Raw genomic sequence first — 6,946 nt, forward strand, 5'->3', positions numbered from 1 at the left:
TGATCCAAACGCCCCCTAAAAGATATTTTTTTAACCTTTTTTATTTAATAATTTAATTAATTACTCTAAAAAATTGTTTCCTAAGATTGTGTTTCATATGACGGTTGTGCATGCTTGCCTAGACCCAGCCTCACCATTCGCCGCACAAATCCCCTACCTTTGCAAAATCAATCGCCGAACAACACCCCTTCTATGAAGCCACCACCACGAAAATGCCTCACCCTTGTGAGGGCAGACCACCACATCACTCCCATCCCTATAGAGCTAGCCACCATGCAAACTATTTTTTTTTTTTTTTGATTAATCACATGCAAACAACAAATTTGTTGTAGTTATAACCAATGTTTTAATAATCAACCCAAGGTGAAACTCGGTAAAGTTGTCAAATCTCAGGTTGACCGTGACAAATTTTAAAATTTAGCAAATACACTCCTAAAAATTCATTAAGTTCCTATAAGTTTAAAATTTAGCAAACACACCCCAAATACAAATCGGCGATCGACTGGTTGGTGGTGGCGACACACCAAATGCAATTCCAATCATCCCTTGAGCCCATTCCCCAAAAAATCTACCAAATATTTGGTCAAAATCGATTCGATTTCGACTAGATCTGACCGACGCCAATGTTGACATTCCAAGCCAAATCTCACCATCGCCAACATTGACAACTCTCCCCATCACCACGGACCCCAACCCTGTTAGCCTCGCCAATCATCAGCAAAAGCCGATTGTTGTCATCACCTTTTTTTTTTTTTCCGATCGATTCACTCACCAGAAATCAACTCCATTACCACAATTGCTCTCACCTACGCTTTCTCTTCAAAAGCCCCAACATCTCGACCTTCAATTGTTCGCTGATCATCATCCCAATTTCTAGGGTTTTTGGCGAATAGTGAAATGGGTAATCCAGTCCGGTGAAATCCTTGGGTCCCGGTTGAACCGGTCGGACCAGGTTTTAAAACATTGGTTATAATGTTTAAATACAGAACACGACTCTTTACATGGATGTATGTAACACCTGCTCTCTACTACTATTCTTATAATACATACTATATAAATTATAGATATACATAGCGTATGAAAGATAGTGGGCTCAAATTTTTCTTTACTCATAAAATATAATTCTTTACAAATACAAAATACAATGTATTAAAAACTTTCTAATTAATACAAAATATCATAGCTGGTGGACAGTGGTGCCAATACTCTCTGCTCCTCAACGTCCATCCGACCGCTGCTTCTATTTCTTGCAAAACAGGGAAGAACAACGGGGTGAGCACAACAATGCTCAGTAAGTAAAACCTCCACTACATGTCCCCGCAACTCACTCTTTGGTTATTTCCTTACTCTATCGTTCTTCTATTTCTAATTCTCACTGTTTTTCTCTTTCTTTCTAATACTTTTATTCTCCTTTAACTCTGTTTTGCTCTTTTTATTCTTTCTTTCTCTCTATTCTTATTCTCTGTTCTTTTTCTCTTATTCTTACTCACCATGAAGGAAAATCATGGTTCTCTCTCTTATTCTCATCATACTCACCATGAAGAAAAATCATGGTTCTCTCTTATTCTTATCATACTCTCACTAACCATGGAAGAAATCATGGTGCATGCATGTATGAGATGTACATGCAATTAATGCAAAACAACTGCATGTTTCTTTCTTCTACTCTCTATTCTTACTAACTCAAACTCTCTCATTCTTTCTCATACTCTATCTTTCTATCTCATTCTTTCTCAAGCTTTCTCAAGCTTTCTCATTCTTTCTCAAGCTTTCTCATCCTTTCTCAAGCTTTCTCATTCTTTAATTCTCTCTATTATCTCTTTCTCATTGCTCATAATTCTTTTCTACTAACTTTCTCTTTGAATGTCACAGCCCTATCTTACCGGAGGCACGGCCGAGACTTCTCCCGCTCTACGTGACTTCTACTGATTCTCTTTCTATCTCTCTTTCTCATAACTATTTTCTGTTAACTTCCTATTGTAGGTCACGACCTCATCTTACCGGAGGCACGGCTGGGTACTCATCCCATTCTTCGTACCCTTACTCATTGTCTCTCTTTATTCTTTCTCATGTTTGCTCATTCTTCTTCACTTGCATGTCACGGCCTCATCTTACCGGAGGCACGGCTGGATGGAGATCACAAAGCACCGACCCACTCTTCGTGACTTCTACTCATTCTCTGCCGACCGGACTCGGTCATGTATGGATTTGGAACCCTTGGCCATGTGAGTGTATTCTCTCTCTCTTTGAATGTCACTGCCCCATCTTATCGGAGGCACGGCCGGAACCTCATGTTCCATTTTTCGTGACGGTCACGGCCCCATCTAACCGGAGGCACGGCTGGGGATCACAAAGCACCCACTCTTGTGACTTTACTCATCACTCACGGGTTCCCCATCGCACAACCTACTCTAATCTCTTCTTTTGCTCTTAGAGTAGTTTATTCACAAAGATCTCTACTCTTGCTCAAGCTAATACTCATCTCTTTCTCAAGCTAGTACTCATAGTATAGCTTAACTCTTAGAGTAGTCTATTCACAAAGTTCTTTACTCTTTCTTAATCTATTACTCATAGTGTAACTTATACTCAAAATTCTCTACTCTTTCCCAAGCTATTTCTCAATGCATAACCAATGCATATAGATGGCTCATACTCATTAATGCACTCAAGAAATGCCAACATGCAATGTTGCAAGAATTAAGGTTCTCTACTCATACTCATGCTTCTCTTAGGCATTTCATCAAACAACTCATGTGTATACAAACACTCTACTTTACTGAGAACTCTATTTCTCTCTTAGGCCATCCCAAAATGGGAGGAAATTCTCTTGCATGATCTCATTCCCTGTTAAGGAAACACACTCCCAAAAATCTACTCCAACCTCTTCCAATCTCAATCAAACTCAACTCATCATCATGCAAGTAGAACACTTCTCATAACTCAAATATATTCACAATCAACATAAATAGCTACTCATATCATCTCAATCTCTCCACAAGAATAATATAAACATGCATAAAGAAATTTCTACTCAATAGATTCCTTAAATCTCAACTTGAGTTGGATTTACTTACCTCATACTTGAGTAGTCTCCACTAAAGCTCTCTACTCTTGTTGGACCTTAGCTTTCCCTTATTTCCTAAGCATAAACTTAGTAAGAAATTAACCTTTACATAAATAAAACTCATATCTAGAGTAGAGATTCTTACCTCTTCTTGCTTAGGATCAATTCTTTGTCAAATTCCAACTCAAAACTCTCAAAAATCCCTTGGAAAATTGAGGAATTGAGAGAAAATGAGGGATGAAGAGGCAGTGGAAATGGGTGAAATGAAGGGGTTTAGAGAACTAAAGTCTTATTTGCTCATATAATATACACTCTTTCCCATTTTGCCCTTACTCTTTCTTAAAAATTTCACCTTTATCCTTTGATTCTTTACAAACTCACCCCCATTTTACACTATTCTTCATGAAATTTCCTTACATTTCACTCTCCACTTTTTCTGCTAATTAGAGGTAAAATGGTCATTTTGCCCTTAGGAAAGAATTCTCTAGAAACTCAAACAAAAACTTAGCCGGCCTTTCGTCGCGGCGAAGAATTCTCTGTCGCCTCGGTGAAGAATTACAGAATCGACATTGCAAATTTAGAGCTGACGTCACCGCGGCGAAGCTTCTTCCTTGCCCCGGCGAAGGCTGCAACTCCAAAATCCGCCAAGTCTTAATCAATTCCAAGCTAAACACTCAACCAAACCCAAAACATAAACTCAACCAAGGGCCAACCAAACATCATGAACAATAAACAATCTCATTTAGGAGTAATTTAGTAACCCTTCAGGCCATACCATAAACAATGGCTACGTATCTCAAGTGGGGCATTACAATGTATGTATATGGGTCAAAAATCATGTTGGACCTAACGAGGTCTAACAAAACAAACATATCACAACCCAGTGCCTTGAATTAATCCTGATTAGGCCCACGCTTGAATTTACCTTGTGAAAGGCCTACTCTACGAGTTGGGCTATCCTACAAGTAAAGCCAAATTAAGTTCTAGCCCATTGGCCCACAACATTCCATAATAGGAATTAGAATCATATTTATTTCCACTTCTGTCAAGATCTTGGATCTTACTGAAAGTGTCAAGCCTAATCTAATAAAGACAAAAGATGATATTCTCTTTCTAATTGGAACTCATCAACTAAGTAGGACTCAGAGTCCTACTAGGATTCAAACCCCTAGGGTTTACTATATAAACAGGGGCAAACCCTCTCAAAAGGCATTTAGAAATCACCCATAGTTTTAGCTCTTAAATTCTTACTCCCAAGAATCACTGTCTTTCTTTTTGTAAAACTTAGTTCTGACTAAACTTTACTACCCATAGGCATTGCATTATTCTGGTAATCTTTTTCTGCTCTCAGCCCTCACTAAATTTGCCTCCAATCGTACTAACTTAGGCATCGGAATGCCTATGACAGACACCACACCGGTGTCACCCAAGCCTTCACGTTCTCTTTCCCTCTTTGTGCATATCCATTAAATTATTGGTGGCTTGCTTCACACAAGATCTATCCCTTCCAAATTAACCGTAAATTTTATCATCTACGTCATTCTCATCCACTAATCTGAACTAAAGAAATTTTTTTGACAAATTTATGCTCCAATAAAAATCAAAATGCAAGAAATATAGTTGAACTTGAATAAACAAAGAAGAAGGAGTCGCTTAGAGTGTTATTGATAAAAATAAAGTTGAACTGAAAACGAAACGTATATGAACACAAGAACTGATGTGCAATTGTGTTAGGACTAGAGAGTTTTTATTTTTTTTATTTTTATAACTGGTAACAAATTATTTGTGTATTAGATTTTGATGTTTGGATATAATTCTACAATTGTATATTTTATATGAATTAATCCTAGGCGTTAAATAGTGAAATTGTCAAGTGTCTTTAAATCCTAAAAAAAATTAGGTAAAATAAAATTAACAGAGAATCCCAAAAAAAAAAAAAAAAAAAAAGTGATAAAAAGAATGCTATGATCAGTTTATGATCAAAATAGTGTAGTCCCATTTCGGTAATTATATACAATTTGATGGGTGATAAATAATTGTGACAGTAACTTGACCAATTTATGTACTAGAGTCTAGAGCTATGTGCACCCTTTGCTTTCACTGACATTTTTAGCAATCAACTCATGTTTTATCTTTTGCCATATTATAGAACTGCAAAAACGATGGCTTTGTTTGGTTGCCAAAGTAGTATTCCCAAAAAAGTTAAACAGTAAAATACCCAAAAACTCTCATTTTTTGGAATACTATTTTCAATATTATTCAATTTTTTTAAACCCTCTAAATTTGTTAATTTAATTAAATACCCCTAAATATTTGTTTAAAATTACAAAAATACCCCAATAATCCACATTTACCAGATTCCGGCCACCACCGCTGGAAAATGGCTGGAATTTGGTAGGATGGCACACTACCGGCTGAATCTAGCCGGTAGTGCGCCGATCTAGCCTTTTCCAGCCAGATCCACGGTGGATCTGGCCGGAAAAGGCCAGATCTTTGGCCGTAACAGTCGATCACGACGGCCAAACAAACGGTCGTCGTTGATCATCAACGACGACCGTTTGTTGGCCGTCGTTGAGAGCAAATACGGCCAGATCTGGCGGTTGACGGCTAGATCTGGCCGTAGATCTGGCCTTTGTCGGCCAGATCCACCGTAGATCTGGCCGGAAAAGGCCATATCGGTGCATGACCGGCAAGATCCAGCCGGTCATGCGCCCATAAGACGATTCCGGCCACCTCCGGTGGTGGTGGCCGACTGGGGGTGTTTGAGGGTGGGTTAGGGGTATTTTTGTTAACTTTTAATGTTTTATTATAGGGGGTATTTTGTAAAAAAACAAATATATGGGATATTTTATTAATTTATAAATTCTACATCGTAATACCTGCCAAATTCAACTTTTTTTTAACTTTTTTCAAAAAACTTTTCCCAAAACCCCCAAATTTTGAACCAAACGGAGCCGATGAGTTTTGATATTTTATTATCATCCGTTTGACAACTACCCGCCACTATTCTTACTCTCCCAACGTGTTCATTGGATGACATTCTCCCCACCAAAGTTGAATATTGATTAAGAGTAGACAAGTTTTGAGAAAAAGTCTGTCACGTAATTTTTGCTAACACAAGTATAAATGAGATGAGAATATTTGGAAGATTTTTTAAATTATGTTGACTAAACAGCTAGGCCCACTTATCATACCATGGATTTGGAAGATTCCAACAATATGTCTGTTATGAAATGAATTATGCAAAACCTAATCCACTCCATATGTATTTCTCTATCGTTCTTTTGCCAACTATTATGCTTTGTCACGACCCAGATCTACACCCCTGGGCTGGGCTGATCGGCCTACTGCGGCCCACTCTAGGCTGACCCCAGCGTGACTCACTAGGACTATCCTCGGCCCTGGACCACCGAGTTTCTTTCACCTTCCCCACCACTCGAACCCATGCCCTCCAGGCTTAACAGGCAATGGGAAGCATGGTGAGTAGCCTGATGGTACTCACCATGCTTCCCATTGCCTGTTAAGCCTGGAGGGCATGGGTTCGAGTGGTGGGGAAGGCGAAAGAAACTCGGTGGTCCAGGGCCGAGGATAGTCCTAGTGAGTCACGCTGGGGTTAGCCTAGAGTGGGCCGCAGTAGGCCGATCAGCCCAGCCCAGGGGTGTAGATCTGGGTCGTGACATGCTTGTAAATGAGATTAAGAAGTAATAGTTCTGTTATGTCTCAAAAGTCATGCTTATGTCAGCCTAATTAATATGCTGCCAAGTCGATATCTCCTCAAAGATATTCACACCAACTTTATCTCATTTCAAAGAGACGAATGGACGAGAGTCTTCCATGTGTCAAGACAACTTGCAAAACACTCATTACATTGAGTGTTTAGGT

This window comes from Pistacia vera, unplaced genomic scaffold (genome assembly GCF_008641045.1).
Source record: "Pistacia vera cultivar Batoury unplaced genomic scaffold, PisVer_v2 Contig1045, whole genome shotgun sequence".
NCBI lineage: Eukaryota > Viridiplantae > Streptophyta > Magnoliopsida > Sapindales > Anacardiaceae > Pistacia > Pistacia vera.